The 16,921-nt window shown below is 41.0% G+C and overlaps 1 protein-coding gene across 6 annotated transcripts in view; it reads right to left on the bottom strand.

Annotated features, from left to right (window-relative positions):
• Nucleotides 1-16,921, bottom strand: part of FGGY (FGGY carbohydrate kinase domain containing) — a 144,784-nt gene that overhangs the window by 86,285 nt on the left and 41,578 nt on the right. The gene's annotated exons all lie outside the window — the stretch shown is intronic.

Below are 16,921 nucleotides of genomic sequence, written 5' to 3' on the forward strand. Positions count from 1 at the left end.
TGTTGGGATACAGGGTGAAGGAGTCATGATTCCCCTGAGCTCACACCACCCTGTGTGCGTGTGGAAGTCACTCAGCCCTCAGCAACAAGCATTGAGCAGGAAAGTGTCTTTCAATCAGCAAATCAAAAAGTCAAAACTATTTTTATAAAGGGGAAAAAGTATTGATGAACTCAAACCCTGATCTAATATTTGGTGTTCATGCTGTAACGCTTGGATGTTTTTGGCTGGCTTTTTAAACCACAGGATTTTCTAAGCAAGTCTGTTGCTTACTTAAAGGGACAGATTTTATTGTATGAAAAACACAATTCACATTTGCAATTTTCTACACCCACATCTATAATTAATCTCCTCTGAATACAGCCACTCCCTGACGAGATTCCATGTTATATTTAAACTCTGGGTGCCACTTTGAAAGGAAAAAAAGAAGAACAATAGGATCGTTTTCAAAGCCTACATAGCAGCACGAGGTTTCAAAGCAATGAAGTGCTTTAAACTCCGGCATCAACCTTCTGACCACCCAACCAGAGCCAAGAGTGACCTCCAATTACCACAATAAGCACAGAAGTCTCTTGAGAAGTGTAGAGTGTAGATCTTTCCTGTCTTCCAAAGGAGGTATGAGTCTGATGTTATATTAAATAGATAAATCTCAAATTTACTGAGAGGTTGTTGGGAAAGCCCTTTTTGTGACACTTAGATTTTAAGGATTAATCCACCTAAAGAAAATTCTGTGTTGGATGAGTTATCTTAAAATTTAAAATTTGCACATCTTGTTAGAGATGTGGAAATGTGCATTTGATACATAAGTGCTGTAAGGAAACTGGCTTGTTTTATCTTTTCATAAATACACACACACGTGTTTGTAATGTGTACACATGCAGATATTTACTTTGGATTGGGAGAATGAGCCTGTTTGTGTTTGCTGTAACCTATCTAAACCTGTCCTTTAAAAATACAAATAAATGCATCAAACACTGCAAATGTCAAAAAAGCCATCCAACAGAAGGTGAATCACACTGACCACAATGAGATGATGTTTCTTCTACAATTTGTAACACAGTCCAATTCTTTTTTAGAAGTGTGCTTCTCTTTAGAAACACACTATCAAAAGATGGGAAGGCTTGAGAGTCTTGAATTCAGTTTTCCTAGAAGTTATGTTACCAAACCTGTAGGGAACCTCCCATCTGAAATCCAGCTTATCAAGTCAGAATAATCCCTTGTGTGTATGTAATAATTTTAGTATATGTACTTAACTAAACACACTGAGCTGGATCAGAGAGGACAAACTGAGACGATTCTATCCACCCACACACACCTCACCATGTCATGAGGCAAGGGCGAGCCAACAGCCAGCAGATTGCTGAGTTTTTTATTGATTTCTTTCTGTATTATGTTACAGACGCCCAACCAAGATTTGAGCCCATTGTCTTCGGCTTGTTGGAGAACTCATAATGAGACACAGTCCTAGACGAAAAAATGTATTGTCTAGACAAATCAGACATAGCATGTGGGGCTGGAAATCTTAGTCCATTCCCTCAAAAGATGGCAAACAGAGGCAAAGAAAATTGAGGAATTTGGCCAAGGGTCAAAGAATAAACTTTATTCAGACCCCTGAACTGAATCCTGAGCTCCAGAGGCTCAGTCTAGAGACTGAGACCCAGGCAGAAAGACACCATTCAGACACTGATGCTGAACATGTTAAAAAAAAAAATCTTTCTCTGGACAACTGTAGTTTAAATCTTTAAATATGAGAGAAACAAAAAAGTGTGCACATATATAAAATTGATTTAACATTTTAAATTTTATAAGCTTAATAAGCGGAGGGTAGGTTATAAAGAAAACATCCAAAAATGGCAAGGGAAATGAAAAGCAAAGCTGGAAGTAGAGCCCACGTCTCCAGCCACTGCAGTCCAGCAGCCTTGGGACATTCCTCCTGCCTTCTGCAACATCAGCAATGTTTCAGTTCAATTTAATCACAAAAATATATTCTTTCAAGCTCCACATTTCAAGCAAACCACTCCGCAATAGGAAGTCAAATATTTATTTCAATTAAGAGCTTGTATTTAAAAAACACATTTTCTCCTGTTACCTTCTGGCAGTTAGAAATATGACACAATTAAAACTGGAAGTGTTGGTACACAGAGCCAGTGAACAGCTTCCTCTGGAAGTCTGAGCTTGGGTAAATTTACCACAGCTCAAGGCTTCACCGAACACTCAAGGAAGCTGGTGAAGAGATTAAGCAAAGGCTACAAGTCATGAGAAAAAGGAAGCTGGGGCTCAGCTCCCTCCCCACCATGTGGCTTTGGGCAGAGTGAGATTATTCCTGTCAGCAACATCAGCACATCCCCACGTCCATCACCCAGCACATCTGCCACACCAGGCACTGCCCCAGCCACGGACACACAGCCACTGCTTCATTCCAGACATCCTTATCCTCCAGGGAATAACATGGACAGCTACAGGAAGGCCACAGTTACTGCTCCATGACCCTGAAGGATTTAGGGGGTCCCTGGCTCTTCCAGCAGTTTGGGAAGTGGCAGATGCTGAGGGCGCTGCCTGGCCAGCACTGTGTGCACCCTGGCACTCCAGACACCAACCAGGAACACAAATCTCCACAGGATCAGGACTACACCTCATTATGTGGTTTCTGCTGTCTTCACACAACTGAGCAGAACTAGAGTGGTGTGAAAAAGCCCCACCCTTACAGCCCTACCAGTGTTTGGAGAGAGAGAACTGTTAGTGCAGAAATCTCTTCACACGTTCGCTGCAAAGACACATTTTACTAATTCATGAGTAAATAATGTATATATTCCTCACATCAAACTGTTGATAGTTTAATTGAGCACAGTGCTTGAACACATGTGTGAGTAGAAGGTCCTGAAGAGCTGTCAGGGGGGTTAATGGGAGTTTTTACCAGCTTAGTCAGACTGTGCTGAACTGGAGCTCGGCTGTCATGCACTTGTGGCCAGACAAAGCCTAAGTGAAACCAGAACAGAAGCAGGGAAATTGCCAAGAGTACTGCAATAAAAGAAAGTCTTAATAACTGCATTCTGATGGAGGCTGATCCCATTTCACATGCTAAACTGGAATATTGAGCCCTCCTTTATTCAGGGAAAGCACCTTCAAGTCTTACTCCAGTCTGGATGACAGGATACAGAATCAAAGATGCACATTAGATATTCCTGCTCAGGGAATGAGCTCTGTTGTTACCTCTCACCACAAAGATCAGTTCAGTCACTGTAAACTCCTAAAATCATAAAGTCATTCCTAAATACTAGATATAATTTCTGTCAAAATTTACTCTTAGTATCAATCTTTGCAAATAGGTTTTGTTAGATTTTAAGGTAAGTGATTTAAAGGAAAAGCAAGAGGGCTCATTTTACATACATCATACATGTACTGTATGCTTGTATTTTAATATTTTAAATTACAGCAGCAGTGCATCTATTTCTGGAGTATCTTTAATTAATAATAATGGTATGCATTTACGGTCCTTTGTAATTGTATTCATGTAAAAAGGAGGGCACATTTCTGAGCAAATCTCAAAAAGCAAAGGCACCAACAGTATTATTTGGACAGCTGTGGGATTTCATAAACCAAACAAAGAAAACCCCAGCAAGGAGTTCTGAAACAGGTAACAGGAGCGAGTAAAAGAACACATAAATTTCCATAAAGTAAGAACGAAAAAACATTTCAGCTTATTTACATCAGCAGGGAGACGAATGGAGATCAATGCAGAAAATAAAGAAGGCTACAGAGTAGATCAATCAGTTGTCATTATTCCTCAGAAGGCAGCAATAAAGACATTAAAGAAAACAAGCAATCATTCTGCAGTTGCAAGAGGGTGTTGCTGGGACCAAGAGAAAATAAAATAAAAACAAGAAGGAGGCTACACTACATGGTTACCTAGACTGCTTCCAGTCACAATAATGGACAGAAATAACATAAGGGAATATAAATGCTCATTAACTGAGCATGATTTCAAAGCACTGGCCCCAGAAGGATGCTAACACGTTGTCAGTTCTAGGATTCCTCTCTCCTTTCCTCTGAAAGCATCTCTGCTGCCAGTGCCAAAGAGAAGGGACTGCATTAATTAACTCCACTCTGACTTATTCTAACAACCAACCAGATCAGCCCATGGGCTCTTGGGAGAGTGGCTAAAAGAGAGAAATTGCTCCTCTAAATTCAGATGCTTTAGCCTGCTACACAAGGAAGGTGGATATGATTGGTTTTTTACATTCATTTAAATCCTAAAGACTTCACCTGGGAATGCACATCCCCAGCTCTCTCAGAGCCAGGGCTCGGCCTCCAGGTACTGCCTGAGCTTGTCTCATACACTGGGAGAGGTGAGGCTGCACCAGCAGGGTGGAGTTTACCACTGCTCCAAACGCTAATGAACCCTTTCATGCTGCCCTGACAGCACTGAAATATTTGTCCTTCCCTTTCTTGGAACTTGAATTACACTGCAATACTTGCAGAAAATACATTCACAAATGTTGCAAGCACAGAGAAGAATGGACTCAAGTCAATTTAAAATCTCTGTGTTAGATGCCTAAAAAAGGAATGCTTTATTCCCTCTTTAATGGTTTATATGTTTCTAATGAAAAAAAAAACCAAAAATAATTTCCACATTTGTGTGTTTTACCAAATTAAATGATGGAATTAAAAAGATCACTGTTAATAGAGAACTTGTACCTTTCTGCTTGAGAGAAATTACGAATGAAATTTCTAAAGGCAATTTTGTAAACTATTTATTTATGAGCTTGGTCCTAAAGAGACGTGGGTGTGAGTAACTTGACCTGAACAAAAAGTGTCTCTGACGTCAGCTGGGGCATTTCTGTAAGTCATGTGTCTGCAGAAGCAACTGCAGGATTGTGCTTGACTTATCCCATATGGATTTTCCTTGCTACCTCCACAGTTAGGTCAGCAATATCAGGCTGCACATTCTGCCATTTTCATTGCTGCAAAGTGGTTTGCACCCTCACAAAAAAAAAGCACAAAGAAAATCAACTCCCTGGTGTCCTAAAATGGCTCTGGAGGTGAAAGGCCAATTTCACTGCTGCAAGACCCAGAGAGAAATCCCAAGGTCTGAATTTAACTGAGTTCTCCTGCCCTGACTTGCCATGGATGGAATGGGAGTGATGAGGAGGGGCCTGCAGGAATCAGAGACTGGCAATGCTGGACTGCAGCAGTGAAAACCAGAAATAAATAAACGAGCAACTCTGCATACAGATCAAAAAATAACAAGTGCCGAAAAGACAGCAGTTACTTAAGGAGAATATTCTGGATATTAAATCCATAGTACCGGAATAGTCTGAAGATGCTTCTGTCACATGACAAATATTGCCAGCAAGACATCAGATGAAAACTCCTCTGGCTGGACTGACCTTGATATTTCCAAATACACTGCTCCTTCACAATCAGTGCCAATTAATCAATAACTGCTACAGGTTTTCAAATACCATTTTCAAATAATTCTCTGTGTCATACTGAAAGGACAAATCATTCCTCTGGGCCATAGGTGGCCAAAAAAAGTTCAGAGAAGGAAAATGAGCAGTGTAAGAAGGACAGTTCCCCAAACATTCCTAGAACCAACAGCCTGCTCATACCAGCATGCTTGGACAGCAAATAAAGGACCCAGCCCAGCAGAGCACTTAAGCACAGGCTTTAACTTTAAGCACGTGCCTAAGTGCTTTGCTGGAAAAGGGCCCAAAGAAAAGAATGAGCACAGTTAACTGAAAAGCCCTTCAGAACTGGCCTGACTGCTTTGTTTGTCCATCCCAGTTGCTAGTAAACACACATTTGGATTTAACCCATCTCACAAGAATAGTGACCTGGTACAGCCAATCTCTGCACTCTGGGAAGTCCCAGGAACTGGAAAGGCACTGCAAGGCACACTTGGGATTCAGGCAATTAAAAGGCACAAGTAGAAGCAGCATCTCCACATCTCTCTTGCAGGAAAATCCACATGAGGGCTCAAACCATTAAATATGCTTTTACCACACACGCCTGCCTTGCTCTGACTCTTCCACCAGCTTCACAGAATGCATTTTGGAGACCTCATAAAGAGGGCACAAAACACTGCCACAGGATCAGTGGCTCTTCTTCCTGTCTCCAACTTGTGAAGGAAACCCAAACTTGAGCAGATAATTTCTGACTCTGGGCCTTGGGAATGTGGCAGTCTTTTTTACTACCTTCACCTTGGTCCATTAATAACATTTTTATATGTATCAAATTTACCTCCAAAACCAAAATCAAAACAAAGCTCCCTAGAATATCTTAAGCAATTTGCTTAAGTTAAAAAAAGAACTGGAGTCCAAAATTGGAAAGATGATTAGGGAGGTAGGTGAAGTTTGAATGAAACAATAATAAAAAGCCCTAAGAACACATCATATATTCATAGTTCTTGAATCATTAAGGCTCTGCATGACAGCTCTCACAAGCACCAGTATGGCAAATTCACTGACTTTTAAGCAGGAGTGAAAGTGGTTAAGCCCTAGGACAAATAATTTGAAAATCTCAGCACAAGTCTGATCTCAGAGAGTTTAAAGGAATGCAGACTGCCCAAAAACACAGCAGCTGTTTGTTTTTTCTGCCACCTTTCCAAGGTTCATGTCTGGAGTGAGGATAAACAGTTCTGAAAAAAAAGTTATGTGGAGTTCAGACTTTAAGAAAATAAAACATCAGACTAGTATTTCTTGCAGAAAGAATAAAAAAAACCCCAAACCTTAAATTATTCAGCCCTGAAAGTTTTCAGGTAGAGCTCTCAGGAGCAGAGGTAGATGGCTGGAGGCTTCAATATATTAAAAATGCATTCTCTAAGCCAGTCTGCATTTTCAAAACCTTGGCCTGATGTGGTTTTCTTGAGCAATATTCCTCCAAGCAGAGTTTCACATTTAATGAGGTAAAACTGTAGTCCCTATTTTATGCACATACACACAAATAGAGGCCCTTTCAGGTAAAGCAACAAGGAAATGAGATAGTGGAGGAAGCCTTCATCAGCCTGAAGTGATTTCCATCAGCACAGCAGGTATCACAGCCACAAGGTTAATCTGAGCTAGTTTGGACATCATTCTTTATATTCTACCTCCTCCTTCCTCTGTTTGTGCCAAAGCAAATGAGAACCTACTTCAATTAATTAATACATTTCTTGATAGGCTGGGCAATCAGAAATCTCTTAACCTTTTGGTAGGTATGAGTTTCCTTTGATCCACATCTAAAGAGGCAGCCTGCAAAAGAAAGAGGTACCAGGAAATGTTCTTGGGTAGATTACCCGTGGAGCTAACTGGTGTGAATAAGGATTGTCTGCATTCCAGGCAGGTCAGAAAGAGCAGGAAATAGCAGGCACCACGTTGAGATTCAACATGTGTTTATGAACTGTCCTTATACACAAAATGAAGAGCTACTACAGGACAAAATATACAAACCCAGAAAGTCTTAAACAAACTGGAACCCCTCTGGAGAGCTCCCCTGTTAGATTTACACCTGGTGCTGCTGGGGCAACAGCATGAGGAATGGTGAGCACTGAAGAACTTTACCTTATCTTTGTGATACACATTCAAATTTTTATTTTTATATCTATATATATATAGTTATAGTTAGTTATATGTATCCCATGGGCAGCACAGCCCAAGATGGCACATGAAAGATGCCATCTGTGAAGCAGACTAAATCCAGACTGCACATGTGCCCACAGAGCTTCAGAGTGGAACTGAGGGCAAGAATGGCACGGGATGGGCTGGATATGAAGAGCAGGTGCCAGCAGTGCATCCTGCTCCTACACATTCCCTGTTTTCCCTTCTTTGCAGGGGGATGAAAGCACTCTGAGCTTAACCTCCTGTACAGATGCTGTGCACAAGGAATTAAGGACACCACCAACACCTAGTTTTACCATGAATACACGAAGAACACACAATTTCTTTCCTGAAAGTAAAGAAAGGAACACATCATTGTATTTCTTTTTCTCCAAGGAGTCTGAGGTATTCTATATACAATGACAAACCAGCATCAGAAACTCCCAAATAGTTTCATGTAGGGAAGCTCAGAAGATGGAAACCACAGGAAAATAGTTTTCTTTGTATTTTGTGGTGTGTTCTCCCCTTCTTATCAGTTCTAATTAAATATGAAAACACCTTCTTGTGCAGATCCAGCTTCATTCCTCAGAAGAATGTGCTCCCCTTGGAAAATGAGATTGGAAGGAGAGGAGAGGGGATTATCTAAATAATTTCAAAACTGTTTCAAAGTACAGGGAATGAAAGTTGAAGTTATTTCTGTCATCCTAACTCCAAGTACTATGTATGGATAAATACAAGTGGGCTTTGGGGGTGATGAGAGTTTTGGATACAACAGACATAGCTCTCTGCACATCCTCATATTTTTCCCGATCACCTACAGCATGAAGGGCTTTCCTGCTTTCCTTCCCACTTTGACAAAAAGTCCTTGTGCATGGGTACTAGAGGCAATAGCTGGGTCACCTTCTATAAATTCTCTTCTACTCCAGCACTGCACATGGATCCTGGGAGTGACCCCAGGGCAGGGAACACAGGGACAGCTCTCTGAGGAGCGCCTGTGCTCTGCACTCCCCTCTCTGGAGAGTCCCAGGATACTCCACACTGCAGAGCAGCAGCAAGCTCAGAACTCAGCCTGACACGTCTGAGACAGAGCACTTGAAATAAAATAAAGTGGACAAACACGGGTGTTAACTGAGATTCCCAGCTCCAGTTTAAAGCTGAGTGTCAGGAAGCTGAACCAAATAGATATATAACTCAAATATTATCTAAAGTGACGTAATAGTAAAAAATAAAACATTCCTCTTCACTTTAAAATTGAACCAACAGCCATGGTGCAGTCCGAAATTCCAGCTGTCCTATCCACAGGAGAATTGAGTTTCCTATGCATGCAGTGTCCAACAACCAAGGAGCACAACTCCAGTCATCCCTGCTGGATCACACTGCAAGCATTACTGCTTCATCCATTTCTCTGAAGTCAGACAGAATCCTACCATTGACATTTAATTAAAGAAGGTAGTAAGAAAATAAACAACCTTTCTTGGAATGTCTTTGATTCCATAAGTACATATACATTTCCTCCACCGAAGACTGAATTATAACCTTTCATCTAAAGAACAGCTTAATGGAATGGCACTGGAATAAAGGCTGGGGGAAGGCAAAAACAAACCCTTGGTGATTTCATGTAACACATTATATATTTATATAATATCAGACTGGCTATCTGGCAGCACCAATTTGCAAGCTGCAGTAAAAGTGTTCATCACCCCAGTGCAAGCCAAAGGCAGAGCCAGGCACTTACACAGAATCAATAACCGAGAGTTAAAGCAGCAGATGGTCCATCACAATGAAGAAATGACAGAACACATACATAGACGTGTCTGCTTTCTTCAGACACATTCTTGAAAGCGCTGTATCATTGATCTAAGATTATTTTTATAGGCAGATGACAGGTCAAGCATAAAAGTGCTCTGTTTTAAAGGTTACGGAGTTGGCAAGCTTGGTATCACTGCCATGGACAAAGGCTCATTTTCTTTTGAAGTCTTCCTTGTCAGGTTATTTACATTTCACAGTTAAAAGGCTCCTCTCTGGAGAACATGAATTCTAAAACAAATAAGAGAAAAAGTCCTAGGCAAGCTAATGCTACTTTAAAGAGATAATGTAAATCAACCCTGACACCTTCAGTGTCATCCTAAAGCACGGCGAGAATTTCCAGTGAAAGTTCGTAACATTAAGCAGATTTACAGAGCCAGCCAAAAAAAATAAAGCAAACCTGTAGGTAAACTGCCCTCCAGGCCAAGACTGTTGTTACAGCCATGTATTACAGTGAGAGGGAGAGGAGGAACACTCCAGTGGTGAAAAGCATTTGTTTGGGTAGTTTGGAGGAAGAATTGGTCCAGAATAAATAATTTATAGTGTGATCTGTGAAAATGCCTATGGAATACGACACCTAATTCTCACTGCAAATTAGACAGAAAGCTGGATGCCCAGCTAAACACTTAAAGAATGTTACCCTTCAAATTATACGGTTCTTTTCCCAGCTATAAAATAACAATGCCACTTTCTTGCTTAAGAGGCACATTTAAAGGCTGAATTTATGAAGGTTCTTTCATATGCAAGGTATTACAGAAGGTTTGGGGGTTTAAAAAAAAAAAAAAGGAAGAAAAGACAAAAGAGGCCCTTATGGGATAGTAAATTTCTGTGAGTTTTAGTACTTCTAAGCAGTGTATGTACACATACAATGCACTGACTTCATGCTACATGGCTTTTCTTCCCTTCCCTGGATGAGAACGCTCCTGGAATGTTATTGTTTTCAGGGGGGTGGTTTTTAAGAATTTACTGTGAATACATGCATTATATATGTGCACACCAAAACACTGCTGGGGCTGTAAATGACCCAGGAGTTCATAAACATGGCTATTTTCTTATCTGGTTCAAATTTATGCAAGGAAGCAATTGTTACACAGCTCTGGCTGAACAGAGACCCAATCTCACAGGGCACGAGGGGCTTTCCATGGGGTTTCACATAAGGAAGAGTTCAAAGGAGATGACAGATTGTTTATTACACCCCTTGTACCATGAGGGTCTGATCCCTGATGGTGCTCACAGGAGCTAATGCAGAAGGAACACCCTGAACACCCAGCCTGGCTCTGAAGAGAACTGAAATGACTGTAAAAAAAAAAAAGAGATTAAGAGAACTGAAAGAAAACAAACTCCTCTGTGGTTTATGTCGTATTTTTCCTCAGAATTTAGGGCTGTAACACCACAACCTCCTTCATTACTCTCCCCCAGCCCCAGAGAAGAAGAGTTATCCATTCCCATCATTAGTCAGGATGTCAGTAGGAGGAATCTCAGACTCCCAGCTATCTCTTTATGAATATTATTAAGGGGAGATTGTCATCTCAACCTCACACAAGTTAATAATTACAGTGTTCATCCATCTCCAGAGCTTCCATTGCACAGGACCAACAATGAAATTGTTGTTTAAACAGAGTTTCTTTGCTTTGATGGAAAACTGCGTGTGCACCACACATCAGCTCAAGTAAATGTTAATGACTCTCATGCAAAAATAAAAGATATTTTCTGATATACACAGTACAGTTATTTAAGAGTCTTCTTAGGATGTTGGATGTTGCATTTTGAGACTGAAGAAATAAGACCTTTAACAGCAACGAATATATGAACTCTGATTTGTTTTTATTATTATGTTTTTTGAATGCTGGAGAACGTTTTAACCATCACACACTCACATACACACACACTCTCAAACTACCACACTAGGCAAGATCAGAGCTTAACAGCCAACAAAACACACATTCAATCCCTGAGATCATTTTCCTGAAATAGAAAACTACATATGTTTCTCAAATTTCACATCAAGCCACTGCACAGCCCGAGCTGCAGGGGAGAAGGGAGCCAAGCCTGCCTTTGGGCTCGGGGGAGGAAGGACCTGAGACCAAGATGATTCCTTTCATATCACCACATTTCTGTGCACAATCTCCACTTAACAAACACCCCCGTTTCACAGCATTTCTAGCTGGGCTTGCTTATCAAGCAGCCTTTGCTTTGTCAAATTAAGACACATTGCCTTGGATTAGTGAGACTCCCTGAGTTCACGATGACTTCATGGTTGGCTCAGCTCAGTGTCTCTGTGGCAAGCTGCCAGGAATACATCCACTGCCCCCAATCCTTTCTATACTGACCTAGCTGCCTTTTTTTATTATTTTTTTTTTTTTAGCAGCAAATGAACACAATAGAAAATGAAGGGCTAGATACTGTCACAGCTAATTAACAATCCTAACAACTTCAAAAAAAAATTAAGTAGTAAATATTTGAAGGTCTCAATGCAAGCCTCTGCAGTGCAACCTCTCAATGTATGTCTGAAGCTGTTGGAAGGGACAGGGCAGTTTTTCTTCACTGGGCAGATACAGTGAGACACTCTGAAGGGCTCCTGTTCTTGTGGAAAACACATTAAGCTTCTTTTGCTAATATTTTCTAAAGGGCACTTGTACAACAACAATGGCTAAAGCTTCCTGTTTGCCTGTGTGCTTCCTGGCTAACGTTAAGGAGACCTGCTGACAATTTTCTTCTTCAGCACACAGAACTCTTTCAGATTACTCAGTAGACTCAAGGACATATCATTTTTAAATGTAAAAAAAAAAAATCTAACAGTAATGGCCCGCATTGCACCTGCCCTTCACCGCCCTGATAACTTTTCCAGCTACACATTTCCTATTCTCTGGATCAGTCTGTGTGTCACCAGTCTCCAAAGGACATGTTTTGAATTTATTAAAAGCCTGATAGCAGTAGAATTCTCTCATTTGGCAAACACACCATCACAGGGACACTTGCTTTTGGCTCCATGACAAGAAATTCATGGTACTTTGTCCAATCCACAAAAATACCATTCCTCCCCTCCCAAACAGCCTTTCAAGATAATTCTCTCTCCTCCAGAGACTTCTCTAAACAAGTCTGCAAGTCTGAACTCTTGGGTTTCATTTCATAAACAGGACACAACACCCGAGTGCAGTTCAGGATACCGTCACTGCCCCACGGGCTCAGCACTAATCACAACAGCTTTCTGCAATATTCCCCAGGCCCCTTCTTTCCAGAGACAAGGCCTGGTTTTTAGACTGGACATCTTTTGAAGTAGGCACAAAATATCAACACGAAGCCAAGCGCCAGATCCCAGCCAAAGGGCATCCATTAGTCATGGCAGGGTTAGGAAGGAAGGGAAGGGCAGCTGGCCCCAAAAAGTGGTGTCTGTGCTGCTGCAGTTACCACAGCTCTCTGAAAGGATTGCCCAACCCTTGAGAGAGACACAGACACCCTTCAGATAATCCTTTAACTCACACGGGTTTGTTTTTTCAGCAGCGCCTCTAAACATGAGCTCCTCTTCTAAAAGCGCTCTCCCTCCTCAAAGTTTCCAGCCTGTTCTGGATAAAATATTTGGTGAGGGCTGCACTGGAACAGCCACCAGAGACCTCCCAGAGTGTGTGGATGCATCAGTTTAACAGATGAAGAACAAACACAGGGATGAACAAACATCAAATCCTCACGTGTATTCAGCTGCCTGAACACCTCCAAAGACATAGATTTAATTCACTTCTCCAAATCACAGAGCAGAGATCTGAATCCAAATTCCTGGATTCTAGAGCACCTCTCTGGCTTTATTGTTTTATTAACAAGCTTCCCTCACTACAGTTCAACAAGGGACCAGACTCTATTCTGTTCATCCCAGTGGACTCTGTGAATGTCCAGGGAGTTCTCTGGAAGTCAATCAGTGCAACGGAGCTGTCGTGAGCCCTCATTATCAGCTACTCTAAACAGGTTACAAATAAACTTGAAGGACTCAATCACTGCTTAACATAAAGAGGCAGCTACTTAAACGTGCACAAGCACAGGAACTCATAAATGAAAGAAAACAATTTGTCAAGTGTCTTCTGTTGAAAATAGACTGTATACTGAAGAGAGATCACCCTCTCTCACAGAGATTCAGACAAATATTAGTCATGTGCTTCCCAGAAATGCTTTTTATCAACTCCAAACATTTGCTTTTCACTTTGCAGTCCATCACTACCATAAACAGTATGAATTTCCTTCTCATAAAACTGAGAAACTCATGATCCTTGGATCTGTTGGAAGGAGATAATTTAGAAAAGTGAAGTATATGAAACATCTGTTCCACTCTTTCCCATGTCATGATGGCAAGCAGCTGAAGACTGACTGAGGACAAGTATTTTCACAAGAAATTATTTGGGTCAAATTCATAGATGAGATGAAGTTTCTACTAGATAGCACATTACTTTCCACAGATATTAATATGTCTAGATTATAATAGTATGAAAAAAAAAATAAAATGCATAAATATTCAATTTGTTCCAACTTTTTTTGATCATTTTGGGAGGTGGCTTGTAGCACAATGCTGGACACCTTCTATCTCAATAATGTCAGCCTGACATTATTCCCTACATTTCCAAATCCTCCTTCACAAGTCAAACCTCTCTTTTGTTAAAATTCATCTTAAATTCCAGTACACACTAGCTCATTTTGCAGTGAGTGAGTTCCTATGATTGGAAATGGCCCTGAAGCAGAACTCTGGGCCTAAACACACACGACCTTTGAGGAACTCGTGTGTGGATTCCACCCAGTTTAACAGCTCAGCCCTACTCTTATCTGCCATGTAATCCCTCACAAGACTCCAGAAGCTCACTGAGATTGCAGATGTGCCTCTCTGGGCAGAACCCCCCATCCATAACACAGTAGCCTCTAAACCAGAGAGGAGTTTAGATTTTATTCAGATAGCTGTACCCAAAGTACCATATAAAGGAAAGGTTGCCCGAGGTTCTGAGGGGAGGGAGAGCAGTGAGTCACAGCACAGCAGAAGTGCTGAGCCTCTGAAAGCTCTGCTGAGTGTCTGTCACAGCTCTTCCTTTCCACCACTGCACTTCTGAGAGAAGACAACTGAGTGTTCAAGTGGCCAAACCAACACTGGGCGTTGCAGCCTTGGGGGGCAAAGCTGGGAAGTTCTTGGTTGAAATTTTTGAACTGAAGAGCTGCCAGTAACATTTGTTTTTAATGCAGAATAGTCAGCTGCTTGGATCGTTCAGGACAAGTCAATGGTCATTCATCAGCCCAAAGCAGAAATTATTAAATGTAACTATATTAAATATGGAGCATTACAGGCAGCAGCTTTCCAAGAACAATGGGAATCAAAAATTTGGAACTGATCCTTTGCAACTGACTGTGGATGTTGTTCAGTGAGATACAGAGCAATTCCAAAACCAGGAGGTAAAACATCCCAGAAGATGTTTGAGCCTCCACCTTGGAGGTAAGAAACATTTATTGTTTATTATAGGTCCACTGGAAAAAAAACCTTGGCAACAAGGCAGTTCAAGCAGAATGAAAGGTGAAAGACACAGGATTTTATACATAGAAACAACATCAAGAACTGCTTCTCAAATACGTCAGACTCTGATCTCACACACTATTTAACTTTGTGCACAGTGACCTCACTGAAGGCAAAAAGACTTTACATAATTCCTAAATGTCAAATACATACAAAATGTTTTAAAGAGCCCCTTTAAAATTTAAAGAAGCAAGGTCTTAGCTATAAAATTGCCTTCAGAATTGCATTTATTTCGGTAAAATCCCCAGCACCAAAACAAATTAAAAAAAAATAAATCTTTCTTTTATCAGGGCCAAGTTTTGTATGATTCACAGTGACTAACACTGTGTCTTGCCCTGTGAATAGACTCCTTTGTGCTCAAAGGCAGGAAGGGTGCTAAGAGGTAATAATCTCATACTAGATAAATTCACACTTCCCCTGTGTTATGAGCATAGCAGGACAAACTACTGGACTCCTCCAACCTACAAGAAAATTCTCAGGAAACAGGTGTACATGGGGTAGAGAAAGGGAAAAAAAATAAGGTTTGATTCCAGCAAAATGTTTCTTGTCCTTATTTGCCTTTCTTGTTCTTCTTTCTTTGTTACCCTACAAGACAATCCACTAGAGCCAAAACAATGGGCTTGATTCGGGGAGCACATTAAAGACAGCAATGAAGGATGTACAAGGAGCTGTTTTATTTAAAATAGAAGACTCTCAACCAAAGTGTGAGGGAAGACTTTACCCAGAGAGTCTTTTCCCAACATTCCTTTCTCCCTTACAACATTCATCAATACAATTAAAATACTTAGAGTAATCACACTGTCCTTGCTAAGGAAATGAACTTGCCAGGCTAAATTCAGGCATCTCAACTTTTGAATATAATCCTCTGCACCTCTTTTTTTGTTTGTTTGTTTGTTTTCCAGAGAGATTCTCTGCTTCACCTCCAGGAAATTGCAGCCAAGGACACAAAGCCAAAGCCAGGCAGGACCGTGGAGCTGTCAGGATCCCTGTGCCCTCCTTTTTCAGAGCCTCCCCCACTTCATGCCCTGGCCAAAGGGTGCTAATGCTAAATCAAAGTCTTGAGGACTTTCACAAGATGCAGACCCTGGAATATCATCTGGGAGCCTGGAATTTACCCTCTGGAAGGTAGAGTTGGGTCAGGTGACAGAATTGTTTAGATTGGAAGATCTGTGGGGTGGGAGTTGTTCTTCTGTCACATAATTCAGAGTTAGACACCGAAATCTGACTGAAAGTCCAGAGGAAGAAGATTTAAAATGCCATTTATCAATTATCATTTGGCAGGTCCTTGCACAACTCCTCTTTTTGCCTTTTTTAAGTCAATCATAGCACTTCCCTGCTGTATAATGCAAGGAATATATAATATACAATGCTCTAACAATAGCTGTCAATCAGGAAAACTAACAAGGGAGAAACAGAGCACTCAAATAAAAAGAACTGTGTCTGATGGGAAGGTATTTTCATTTCCAGAGAGACTAGAACTATCCTGTGGCCAGTTTTCAGCTGAGACTACATTTTGCACAGATGCCACTCCACAAACTGCAATGGAAATAACTGTGAGCTGCACTGAATTGGGCATGACTTTAAATAATTAATACTGTCCCTCACTCCTCACAAGGATCTGCAAACGCCCTTCACCTCTGTTGGTCACTTTAATTCAGATTTTTAAGTGGTTCTCTCAGAGGGTTTTGTTCAACTACTCAGCAAGGATTCCAGGGTGCTTTTGGGGAGCTACCATGTTTTACAGTGAAGTGACCATTTTAAATTAGATTTTACCAGACCCTTCACACATGGCAAAGAAGTGGGCATTTCCAATTCTCAAAAAAGTCAATAAATTTGTCAACAAAAATAGATTTCAAAGAACTACTGGAAGTGTATTTCACAGGAACTCCAGCAATTGTATTTATGCTCCAAAATGACATTTTGCAGCAACACACTGTATCTGAATTCCAGTGCTCCCAGGAACAACTGTGTCCAGGAATGCACAATGGAGGCAGGAGATAGCTTCAAG

This window comes from Prinia subflava, chromosome 10 (assembly GCF_021018805.1).
Source record: "Prinia subflava isolate CZ2003 ecotype Zambia chromosome 10, Cam_Psub_1.2, whole genome shotgun sequence".
Lineage (NCBI taxonomy): Eukaryota > Metazoa > Chordata > Aves > Passeriformes > Cisticolidae > Prinia > Prinia subflava.